The 11,531-nt window shown below is 49.1% G+C and overlaps 1 non-coding gene across 1 annotated transcript; it reads left to right on the top strand.

The window, feature by feature from the left end:
• Window positions 1–9,453: 9,453 nt before the first annotated feature.
• Trnak-cuu (transfer RNA lysine (anticodon CUU)) lies at window positions 9,454–9,523 on the top strand. Its single transcript has one exon. It is a non-coding gene; the product is annotated as a tRNA-Lys (tRNA).
• Window positions 9,524–11,531: the final 2,008 nt, after the last annotated feature.

Here is an 11,531-nt window from a genome sequence, read left to right on the forward strand (position 1 = left end):
ACCGTTTTTCTGATTAACGTGATGTAATGTAAATAGCAACTTTAAACTTTGCCTACGTCTCTGTCAGTCGCAAGGAAACTGTATTTGAAGGTGAAGGTGATTTTGTAGACATGTCTGAAAGACATGTTCTGAAATGCAAGTGTTGTTGTCTGGAGAGCACATCGGTTACGTGTCAGATGTGTAGCCAAGCAGTAATGGGTCGCCATAGCTGCAAATATTAGCCGGTAATATGAAGTGTTGTCAGCTGAAGTCTGATGATGCAGGCGACCGTAAGGCCGAAGTACGCAAGAGTACCGCTAGGCCGCGTCTCTTTAGCTCAGTGGTAGAGCTCTGGTGTAGTAAACCAGGGGAGGTAAGTTCCATCCTCAGAGTAGGTAGACGAATTTTGGAAATCAGTTGCGCGTCGTGGCCGTATAGCAAACATTGCTTTGATGACGAACAATTAGCGACAGGCGTTTTATTAAGAATTACTCTCAGATGTGATTAAGGCGAATGGCGCAGATAATGCATTTGCCAAAGCGGTACAGCATAAGGTGGGACGAGGCAGTCTGAAATACATTTTATACATGTATTTCTCACATATCTCAGAGCCTCTCGCGGTCGTCGTCGTCGTCGTCGTCGTCGTCGTCGTCGTCGCCGCCGCCGCCGCTTCTGCCGAAGTAGCAAATGGCCATCGTAGCAAATGCGGCGAGGGACGCCCTGCCTTCGATTCCGAATGCACAAAGTGTGTGGTCTTGTTTCCCAGTCTATATTTGGTCTGTCTCGTAAGAGGTTGAATGTAACGAATGGGTGGGAAACAGCAAGGGGCAGCGGCTGTGCAGAACGATAACACAATTCCTCAGAGTGTGAGCGTTTCGAGATGAGTCGAATACAAGTTATAATTGGTCGTCAGTGACCGTGTGCCCTAATGGATCTGAAGATTACAGACTCGAATCCTGTCACGCTCGTGTTTTTCCAATTCTGAAAAAGAAACATACCGTTTTGATGTAGCAATTGAGCAGTACGAAACCGTCTGAATGTTGCTGTTGACAATTTTTTGCTTGGAGTTGCTCTTGAGCTTGAAACACACACAACAAGACCGGTGTTAACTAGCGAAATGGTCGGCAGGGTGGCGTCACCGCGAGTTTTGACTGGCACTTGCACATCTAAAACAACGTCGGAAAGTAACTCGTTCGGCTTTTGAGTCACATCAAGTATGTGTGTTAATTTTGACGCCACTAGCTCTGCATGTTGTCATGCGATTCCATTACCTCTCTGAAATTATTATGAAATAAAAGTGAAGTACGTGACGAGTGTGACGTTAGGAAAGCATTAGGCAGCACGGAGAGATTCTGTATGGGACCACCCAACCCAAACAAGTACTGTGTGACGTGCTACCTTGCAGCTATTAACCGAGGCAGCCGGTTAGCTCAGTCGGTAGAGTGTGAGGCTCTTAATCGCAGTGTCGTGGGTTCGAGCCCCACACTGAGACACACGGAATTTTGTTCCGCTGCAGATGTAAATTACCGTTTTTCTGATTAACGTGATGTAATGTAAATAGCAACTTTAAACTTTGCCTACGTCTCTGTCAGTCGCAAGGAAACTGTATTTGAAGGTGAAGGTGATTTTGTAGACATGTGTGAAAGACATGTTCTGAAATGCAAGTGTTGTTGTTTGGAGAGCACATCGGTTACGTGTCAGATGTGTAGCCAAGCAGTAATGGGTCGCCATAGCTGCAAATATTAGCCGGTAATATGAAGTGTTGTCAGCTGAAGTCTGATGATGCAGGCGACCGTAAGGCCGAAGTAAGCAAAAGTACCGCTTGGCCGCGCCTCTTTAGCTCTGTGGTAGAGCTCTGGTGCAGTCGTCGTCGTCGTCGTCGTCGTCGCCGCCGCCGCCGCCCCTTCTGCAGAAGTAGCAAATGGCCATCGTAGCAAATGCGGCGAGGGACGCCCTGCCTTCGATTCCGAATGCACAAAGTGTGTGGTCTTGTTTCCCAGTCTATATTTGGTCGGTCTCGTTAGAGGTTGAATGTAACGAATGGGTGGGAAATAGCAAGGGGCAGCGGCTGTGCAGAACGAAAACACAATTCCTCAGAGTGTGAGCGTTTCGAGATGAGTCGTATACAAGTTATAGTTGGTCGTCAGTGACCGTGTGGCCAATGGATCAGGCGTCGGACTTCGGATCTGAAGATTACAGACTCGAATCCTGTCACGCTCGTGTTTTTCCAATTCTGATAAAGAAACATACCGTTTTGATGTAGCAATTGAGCAGTACGAAACCGTCTGAATGTTGCTGTTGACAATTTTTTGCTTGGAGTTGCTCTTGAGCTTGAAACACACACAACAAGACCGGTGGTAACTAGCGAAATGGTCGGCAGGATGGCGTGACCGCGAGTTTTGACTGGCACTTGCACATCTAAAACAACGTCGGAAAGTAACTCGTTCGGCTTTTGAGTCACATCAAGTATGTGTGTTAATTTTGACGCCACTAGCTCTGCATGTTGTCATGCAATTCCTTTACCTCTCAGAAATGATTATGAAATAAAAGTGAAGTACGTGACGAGTGTGACGTTAGGAAAGCATTAGGCAGCATGGAGAGATTCTGTATGGGACCACCCAACCCAAACGAGTACTGTGTGACGTGCTACCTGGCAGCTATTAACCGAGGCAGCCGGGTAGCTCAGTCAGTCTGCCGCCGGCAGTGCTGCGAGGCGGTCACGCGCCAGAGCGCTGCGGGCGAGGCGCGCACGGTGTGTTTGTGTTTACTTCGGCCGCTGTAAGTGCCGTTTTCCCTTCTAGACCACCATGGCGCACAACTATCGGAAGAAGACATTACGTTTCAACTTTTGTTCTGACTTCGCCCGACCCAAGGCCCTGGAGGTAGAACGATTTATTCGCGATGAAGTTAAGATACCACCAACGGATCTAATTGGAATCCACTTGTCGATAGTTAGCAGTACCGTCTACGTCAAAATGATCAACGATGCGGCGTGCGACAAGGTGCTTCAAGAGGCAAAACGTGGACTGCGCTTCTGCCATTCCGACGGCAACGTCGGACCCGTTACCGTCGATCACGCAGGTCTCGGCACACGGACGATAAGGATATTCGAACTGCCGTTCGAACTACCTGCAGACGTCGTCATAGAGGCGCTCCGTCCCTATGGCAACGTTCTGGAACATGTTGCCGAACGATGGGTACAATTTCAGACCTATCCCGTTTTAAACGGTGTTAGACAGGTCCGCATCGAGTTGCAGAAACACGTGCCTTCTTATCTACGTATCGGAGGCTGCCGTGCCATTATAATGTACGACGGCCAACCTCGAACCTGTTCCGGTTGCGGGAAAGAAGGTCACCTACGGTCTGAATGCATTCAACGACGTGTCGCGCAGCTCCCGTTGTCGGAAGCGTCCGTCACACCCACTATGACCGCCCTACCGGTCACTTACGCAGCGGCTCTTGCCACGTCTACAGTTTCGTCCAGTCCGTCGCCCGTTCCTTCCGATCGGCACGTCCCACCGTCCCAGTCACCTATGGACGGTGCGGACGTCCCACCTGACAACCTTGCCGCCGAACAGGCTCCCGCACAGGACGCTGAGGAGAACAGTACTTCTTCACAACACCTGTTTGACAATTTCATTGTACCCACCGACGCATTCGAACTAGGTCGACGCTCTTCCTTGCCGTCGTCCGACACTGAGGAACACATGCGCAAACAACGCTCGCCACGTAGGCGCAAACGCCGTCGCCGTTCACCCACGGGCTCTCAAAGCGTCGCCACCCGCGACGACGAAGACGACACCCAACCAACCGACATTTCCATGCAGAGGTCGGCAGACAACTTTCATGATGATCAAGACATTTCGCAGGACGGGACCTCTATGGAGGTCGCCACGCACAATGTAACGATCGGTGCGCCGGTTGAGACGCCTGTCTCCCCGCCGACAACTCCAGAATTCTCTCACCACGACGCAATTCCCATGGACATTGGACGCACCCATGGCATAGGAGCATGGGCCGACGAGATTGAGGAAGATACGCCCCCTCCTCCGGATGAGTTGCCTCCGCCGGACAAGGCTGCCTGTTAACATCAAAAGCGAGGCCGTGCACCTGATGGGACGGGACTTCCTGTCGGTGCCCTCCTTTTACTTGCCTTGGTGATGGTAGATGCGTGTCCACCACCACTGAAACAAACGTATCGGTTTGCCACTCTGAACATCAACATGATCGGCACTGTACCCAAGCTGCAACTCCTATGTGACACGCTTCGGGCCTCTGACGTCGACGTCGCCCTTCTTCAGGAAGTGCGCGTTGCCACACTACCACCTGTCTACGGCTACGACTCATACACGTCCACATGTGATCAATCAGGGCGCGGAGTGGCTTTCTACATACGCGAAGGAATCCCACTCAAGGACACGACAATCCTTCCCTGTGGAAGAGGCATGGCTGTTACCCTCTTCGACACGCGCGTCATCAATATCTACGCTCCGTCTGGCTCCACGAACCGTCGGCAGCGGTCCACTTTCTTCGGACATGACGTGGCGCCCCTGTTTTCTGGAAGCTATGATCGCCTTATCATGGGAGGCGATTTCAACTGTGTCCTCCATCCGCAGGACCAAATGCCTGATTATTCGCCATGCCCGGCGCTTCTCACCTTAATCGAAGATTTTCACCTAGTGGACGTTTGGGAGAAAATTCATGGCAATACCCCCGGTTTCACCCATTATACAGCACATTCTGCGAGCAGACTGGACCGGTTATATGTCTCTGCCCACCTTGGCAATGACGTCGCCCAAGCTGAACGGTGGCCCCTTGCATTCTCGGACCATTGCGCCGTCATTTGCTCCCTGGCTCTGCCACCTCAGTCAGTGTGGCGCAGCAGAGGTTACTGGAAGCTTAATACCTCCCTCCTTAATGATCCACACTGCCGACAATGTATTGCCACTACGTGGGCGTCTTGCGAAAGACGCCTTCCGCAGTACACATCCACGTTCCATTGGTGGCTCAAATGTGCCAAACCTGCGATCAGAAAGGCCTTCATACAATGTGGCAAGGACGCAGCAGCATGGCATCGAGACACCACAAATTTTTACTACGCCGTCCTCCGTGAGCTCGATGCACTCCCTCCATCACCTGACACCCATAGGGAACGACAACGTACCAAAGCTCGTCTCCTCTCTCTTCAACGTGCACGACTGCATGGTGTCGTGGTGCGTTCCCGACGACAAGACCTCCTCCACGACGAAACCCCATCCACAATCCATGCCGCATCCGACCACAGTCGTCGACGTCGACTCTTCGTCTCCCACATCACGACCTCCGATGGTGTTCACCACACAACACAGGCGGCGGTGGTGTCTGCCTTTGCTGAACATTATCGCCAATTTTATGATGATGAACAGATGGCGACGCCCATTCCTGATGATCTCCGTCCTTCCCCTGACCGGACACTCACCGTAGCGGAGTCAACGTCCATGATGTCTGCAATCACCGCAGAAGAGGTAGTAGATTCGATCAACAGAGGGGCCAAAAACAAATCACCAGGACCAGATGGTCTCCCACTGGAGTTTTACCGGGCGTTTACCACGTTGATGCTTCCTCGCTGGACGGAAATGATTCAGGAACTCTTTACTCCATCCTTCCCAATTCCCCCTGAATTCGTCACTGGCATTCTTCTACCTGTGCCTAAACCGAAGGGAGGGTCTCATGTCTCTGAATATCGCCCCCTTACACTCCTGAATGCAGACTATAAAATCTATGCACGCCTCTTAGCAGCGCGCATGCGCACCGTCTTACCTACGGTCCTTTCACCTGAGCAGACTGCACGTGGTTGTGGGGCCACCTTACAAACAGCCCTAGGAGAATGCCGTGACCTCATTGCACTGGCGTCGGTTTGTCGCCTTCGTGCAGCACTGGTATCCGTCGATTTCACGAGTGCCTTTGATCGCGTTCGACACCCATTCCTCCTCATGGTGGCGACACGCATGGGATTCCCATTACTTTTTGTCGATGCCATTCGCCGGTTACTACTTCCCGCCGTCTCGATGGTACAAGTCAATGGGAGGCTTGTAGGACCGATTCCTATACGCCGCTCTGTACGTCAAGGATGCCCTATGTCTACTTTACTATATGCCATTGCACTTGAGCCCCTCATCACTGGACTTACCTCTAGACTGCAGGGCCTCACTTTGCGTGACTACACTTTTCACTGTAGGGCTTATGCGGACGATTTCTCCTTCTCACCTGATCCTCCACGGAACTCAGTGACGCCATCCAATGGATCCACCAGTATGGACATCTTTCTGGTAGCATTCTTAATGTCCGTAAATCGACTATGATGCACATTGGGCGCGGCCTCCCGGCTATGGTGCCGAACCCACTCCCAGTCAGTACCACCCTTCGTTACTTGGGTATCGAATTTACGAGCTCCACACACCGCACAGTGGCCCTGGCTTACCGGCGGCTTTTGCAGTCGATTCGGCACCATGTCCGCGGTCAAGTGCACCGTAACTTAAACCTACTCCAACGTGTGTCCTATGTCAACATGTATGTAGCCCCTAAACTGGTACACGTCGCCCAGATCCTCCCAATGCCGTTACTCCTTAGCCGCCGCATCCAATCAGCCTTTGGATATTTCGTGTCAGCAGGGGCACTTTTCAAAGTCCGCTACAGCACTTTAACATTGCCTCCTGCAAAAGGTGGCCTCGGACTCGTCAACGTGCGGGCACGATCTTCTGCACTCTTTGTCCACACTCTGTTGCGGCACTGGCAGGGGACGGTTCCGTCCTTAACACGCAGTCTCTTAGATATCCTCCGACCAGCTTCTCTTGATCCACCGATCAATGTGGCACCTATTTCTCCATTATTGTACCACGTCGCCAATTGTTTCATAGAACTCAGCTACGTTCGGGCCGATCTTCCAGTCGCACATCCTCCCCGTACAAAAGATTATTATCGTTTGTTTATGCTGTCCAACCCTTGTGACCCCATGGTGCTACAGCATCCTGACATTAACTGGCGCACAGTTTGGGGGTGTGTGCATGCACCCTTTTTACCGTCGTCTGTGTCTGCACTCTGGTATGTTTTAGTTTATGGAAAGTTCCCGACTAACAGTCGACTTTATCGCATAGGACTGGCCACCTCCCCACTCTGCCCTGACTGTCAGCTCGAAGACACCGACGAGCACCATCTTACGTGCCCCCTGAAACAAAACGTATGGCTCCTCATCCAACGAATCATGGGCTTTTACCTCCGTGCCCCGCCAACGACGGTAACCCCGGATTTCCTGTTGTTGCCCCAGACATTTCACTACCCTCTTGCTAAGCACCATACTCTCATCTGGTTTCGAGGACTGGCTTTAGAATACCTCTTTCAAAATGGTCCACATACAGTCCTTGACTTCTGGTACAAAGTTGTGACCTCGCATAGCACCCTCACCCGAAAACCATCTTACCGACAAACTTTTGCCGGTTATCTCCGCAGTGTCTTCCTTGACCCCCCTCAAAGCTGGGGTGTACCATGCATACCTGTCACATGATGCAACACCCTTATCCACGTTCCCATGCATCGACAAAAAAAAAAAAAAAAAAAAAAAAAGCAAAAAGACAGAATATGTTATACTTTGTTGTATTTAATGTTTTTTCTTTTTAATGTATTTATTTATTTTTTTGCTTAACTAACAGTTATTTGTATATGTTTAAATGGAATGGTACCTTGAAGAACTCTTGCATAGTGAATATATATGTACTTTTAGTTTCTTCAATACAAATTATTACAAAAAAAAAAGAAACAAAAAAAAGGATGTTATATTTTGTTGTATTTAATGTTATTCTAATAATTTGTTTACCTAACACTCATTTGTATATGTTTAACTGGTACCTTGAAGAACTGTTGCTTTGTGTATATATATATATATATATATATATAAAAAATTAAAAAAAAAAAGAGAAAAAAAAAGTCGGTAGAGTGTGAGACTCTTAATCGCAGGGTCGTGGGTTCGAGCCCCACACTGAGACAAACGGAATTTTGTTCCGCTGCAGATGTAAATTACCGTTTTTCTGATTAACGTGATGTAATGTAAATAGCAACTTTAAACTTTGCCTACGTCTCTGTCAGTCGCAAGGAAACTGTATTTGAAGGTGAAGGTGATTTTGTAGACATGTGTGAAAGACATGTTCTGAAATGCAAGTGTTGTTGTTTGGAGAGCACATCGGTTACGTGTCAGATGTGTAGCCAAGCAGTAATGGGTCGCCATAGCTGCAAATATTAGCCGGTAATATGAAGTGTTGTCAGCTGAAGTCTGATGATGCAGGCGACCGTAAGGCCGAGGTAAGCAAACGTACCGCTAGGCCGCGCCTCTTTAGCTCAGTGGTAGAGCTCTGGTGTAGTAAACCAGGGGTGGTAAGTTCCATCCTCAGAGTAGGTAGAGGAATTTTGGAAATCAGTTGCGCGTCGTGGCCGTATAGCAAACATTGCTTTGATGACGAACAATCAGCGACAGGCGTTTTATTAAGAATTACTCTCAGATGTGATTAAGGCGAATGGCGCAGATAATGCATTTGCCAAAGCGGTACAGCATAAGGTGGGACAAGGCAGTCTGAATTACATTTTATACATGTATTTCTCACATATCTCAGAGCCTCTCGCGGTCGTCGTCGTCGTCGTCGTCGTCGTCGTCGTCGTCGCCGCCGCCGCCGCCGCTTCTGCAGAAGTAGCAAATGGCCATCGTAGGAAATGCCTCGAGGGACGCCCTGCCTTCGATTCCGAATGCACAAAGTGTGTGGTCTTGTTTGCCAGTCTATATTTGGCCGGTCTCGTAAGAGGTTGAATGTAACGAATGGCTGGGAAAGAGCAAGGGGCAACGGCTGTGCAGAACGAAAACACAATTCCTCAGAGTGTGAGCGTTTCGAGACGAGTCGTATACAAGTTATAGTTGGTCGTCAGTGACCGTGTGCCCTAATGGATCAGGCGTCGGACTTCGGATCTGAAGATTACAGACTCGAATCCTGTCACGCTCGTGTTTTTCCAATTCTGAAAAAGAAACATACCGTTTTGATGTAGCAATTGAGCAGTACGAAACCGTCTGAATGTTGCTGTTGACAATTTTTGCTTGGAGTTGCTCTTGAGCTTGAAACACACACAACAAGACCGGTGTTAACTAGCGAAATGGTCGGCAGGGTGGCGTCACCGCGAGTTTTGACTGGCACTTGCACATCCAAAACAACGTCGGAAAGTAACTCGTTCGGCTTTTGAGTCACATCAAGTATGTGTGTTAATTTTGACGCCACTAGCTCTGCATGTTGTCATGCAATTCCTTTACCTCTCAGAAATGATTATGAAATAAAAGTGAAGTACGTGACGAGTGTGACGTTAGGAAAGCATTAGGCAGCATGGAGAGATTCTGTATGGGACCACCCAACCCAAACGAGTACTGTGTGACGTGCTACATGGCAGCTATTAACCGAGGCAGCCGGGTAGCTCAGTCGGTAGAGTGTGAGACTCTTAATCCCAGGGTCGTGGGTTCGAGCCCCACACTGAGACAAACGGAATTTTGTTCCGCTGCAGATGTAAATTACCGTTTCTCTGATTAACGTGATGTAATGTAAATAGCAACTTTAAACTTTGCCTACGTCTCTGTCAGTCACAAGGAAACTGTATTTGAAGGTGAAGGTGATTTTGTAGGCATGTGTGAAAGACATGTTCTGAAATGCAAGTGTTGTTGTTTGGAGAGCACATCGGTTACGTGTCAGATGTGTAGCCAAGCAGTAATGGGTCGCCATAGCTGCAAATATTAGCCGGTAATATAAAGTGTTGTCAGCTGAAGTCTGATGATGCAGGCGACCGTAAGGCCGAAGTAAGCAAACGTACCGCTAGGCCGCGCCTCTTTAGCTCAGTGGTAGAGCTCTGGTGTAGTAAACCAGGGGTGGTAAGTTCCATCCTCAGAGTAGGTAGAAGAATTTTGGAAATCAGTTGCGCGTCGTGGCCGTATAGCAAACATTTCTTTGATGACGAACAATTAGCGACAGGCGTTTTATTAAGAATTACTCTCAGATGTGATTAAGGCGAATGGCGCAGATAAAGCATTTGCCAAAGCGGTACAGCATAAGGTGGGACGAGTCAGTTTGAATTACATTTTATACATGTATTTCTCACATATCTCAGAGCCTCTCGCGGTCGTCGTCGTCGTCGTCGTCGTCGTCGTCGCCGCCGCCGCCGCCGCCGCCGCCCCTTCTACAGAAGTAGCAAATGGCCATCGTAGCAAATGCGGCGAGGGACGCCCTGCCTTCGATTCCGAATGCACAAAGTGTGTGGTCTTGTTTCCCAGTCTATATTTGGCCGGTCTCGTAAGAGGTTGAATGTAACGAATGGCTGGGAAACAGCAAGGGGCAACGGCTGTGCAGAACGAAAACACAATTCCTCAGAGTGTGAGCGTTTCGAGATGAGTCGAATACAAGTTATAGTTGGTCGTCAGTGACCGTGTGGCCTAATGGATCAGGCGTCGGACTTCGGATCTGAAGATTACAGACTCGAATCCTGTCACGCTCGTGTTTTTCCAATTCTGAAAAAGAAACATACCGTTTTGATGTAGCAATTGAGTAGTACGAAACCGTCTGAATGTTGCTGTTGACAATTTTTTGCTTGGAGTTGCTCTTGAGCTTGAAACACACACAACAAGACCGGTGTTAACTAGCGAAATGGTCGGCAGGGTGGCGTCAGCGCGAGTTGTGACTGGCACTTGCACATCGAAAACAACGTCGGAAAGTAACTCGTTCGGCTTTTGAGTCACATCAAGTATGTGTGTTACTTTTGACGCCACTAGCTCTGCATGTTGTCATGCAATTCCTTTACCTCTCAGAAATGATTATGAAATAAAAGTGAAGTACGTGACGAGTGTGACGTTAGGAAAGCATTAGGCAGCATGGAGAGTTTCTGTATGGGACCACCCAACCCAAACGAGTAGTGTGTGACGTGCTACCTGGGAGCTGTTAACCGAGGCAGCCGGGTAGCTCAGTCGGTAGAGTGTGAGGCTCTTAATCGCAGGGTCGTGCGTTCGAGCCCCACACTGAGACGAACGGAATTTTGTTCCGCTGCAGATGTAAATTACCGTTTTTCTGATTAACGTGATGTAATGTAAATAGCAACTTTAAACTTTGCCTACGTCTCTGTAAGTCGCAAGGAAACAGTATTTGAAGGTGAAGGTGATTTTGTAGACATGTGTGAAAGACATGTTCTGAAATGAAAAATGTTGTTGTTTGGAGAGCACATCGGTTACGTGTCAGATGTGTAGCCAAGCAGTAATGGGTCGCCATAGCTGCAAATATTAGCCGGTAATATGGAGTGTTGTCAGCTGAAGTCTGATGATGCAGGCGACCGTAAGGCCGAAGTAAGCAAGAGTACCGCTAGCCCGCGCCTCTTTAGCTCAGTGGTAGAGCTCTGGTGTAGTAAACCAGGGGTGGAAAGTTCCATCCTCAGAGTAGGTAGAGGAATTATGGAAATCAGTTGCGCGTCGTGGCCGTATAGCAAACATTTCTTTGATGACGAACAATTAG

The sequence above is a fragment of the Schistocerca gregaria genome, chromosome 1 (assembly GCF_023897955.1).
Source record: "Schistocerca gregaria isolate iqSchGreg1 chromosome 1, iqSchGreg1.2, whole genome shotgun sequence".
NCBI lineage: Eukaryota > Metazoa > Arthropoda > Insecta > Orthoptera > Acrididae > Schistocerca > Schistocerca gregaria.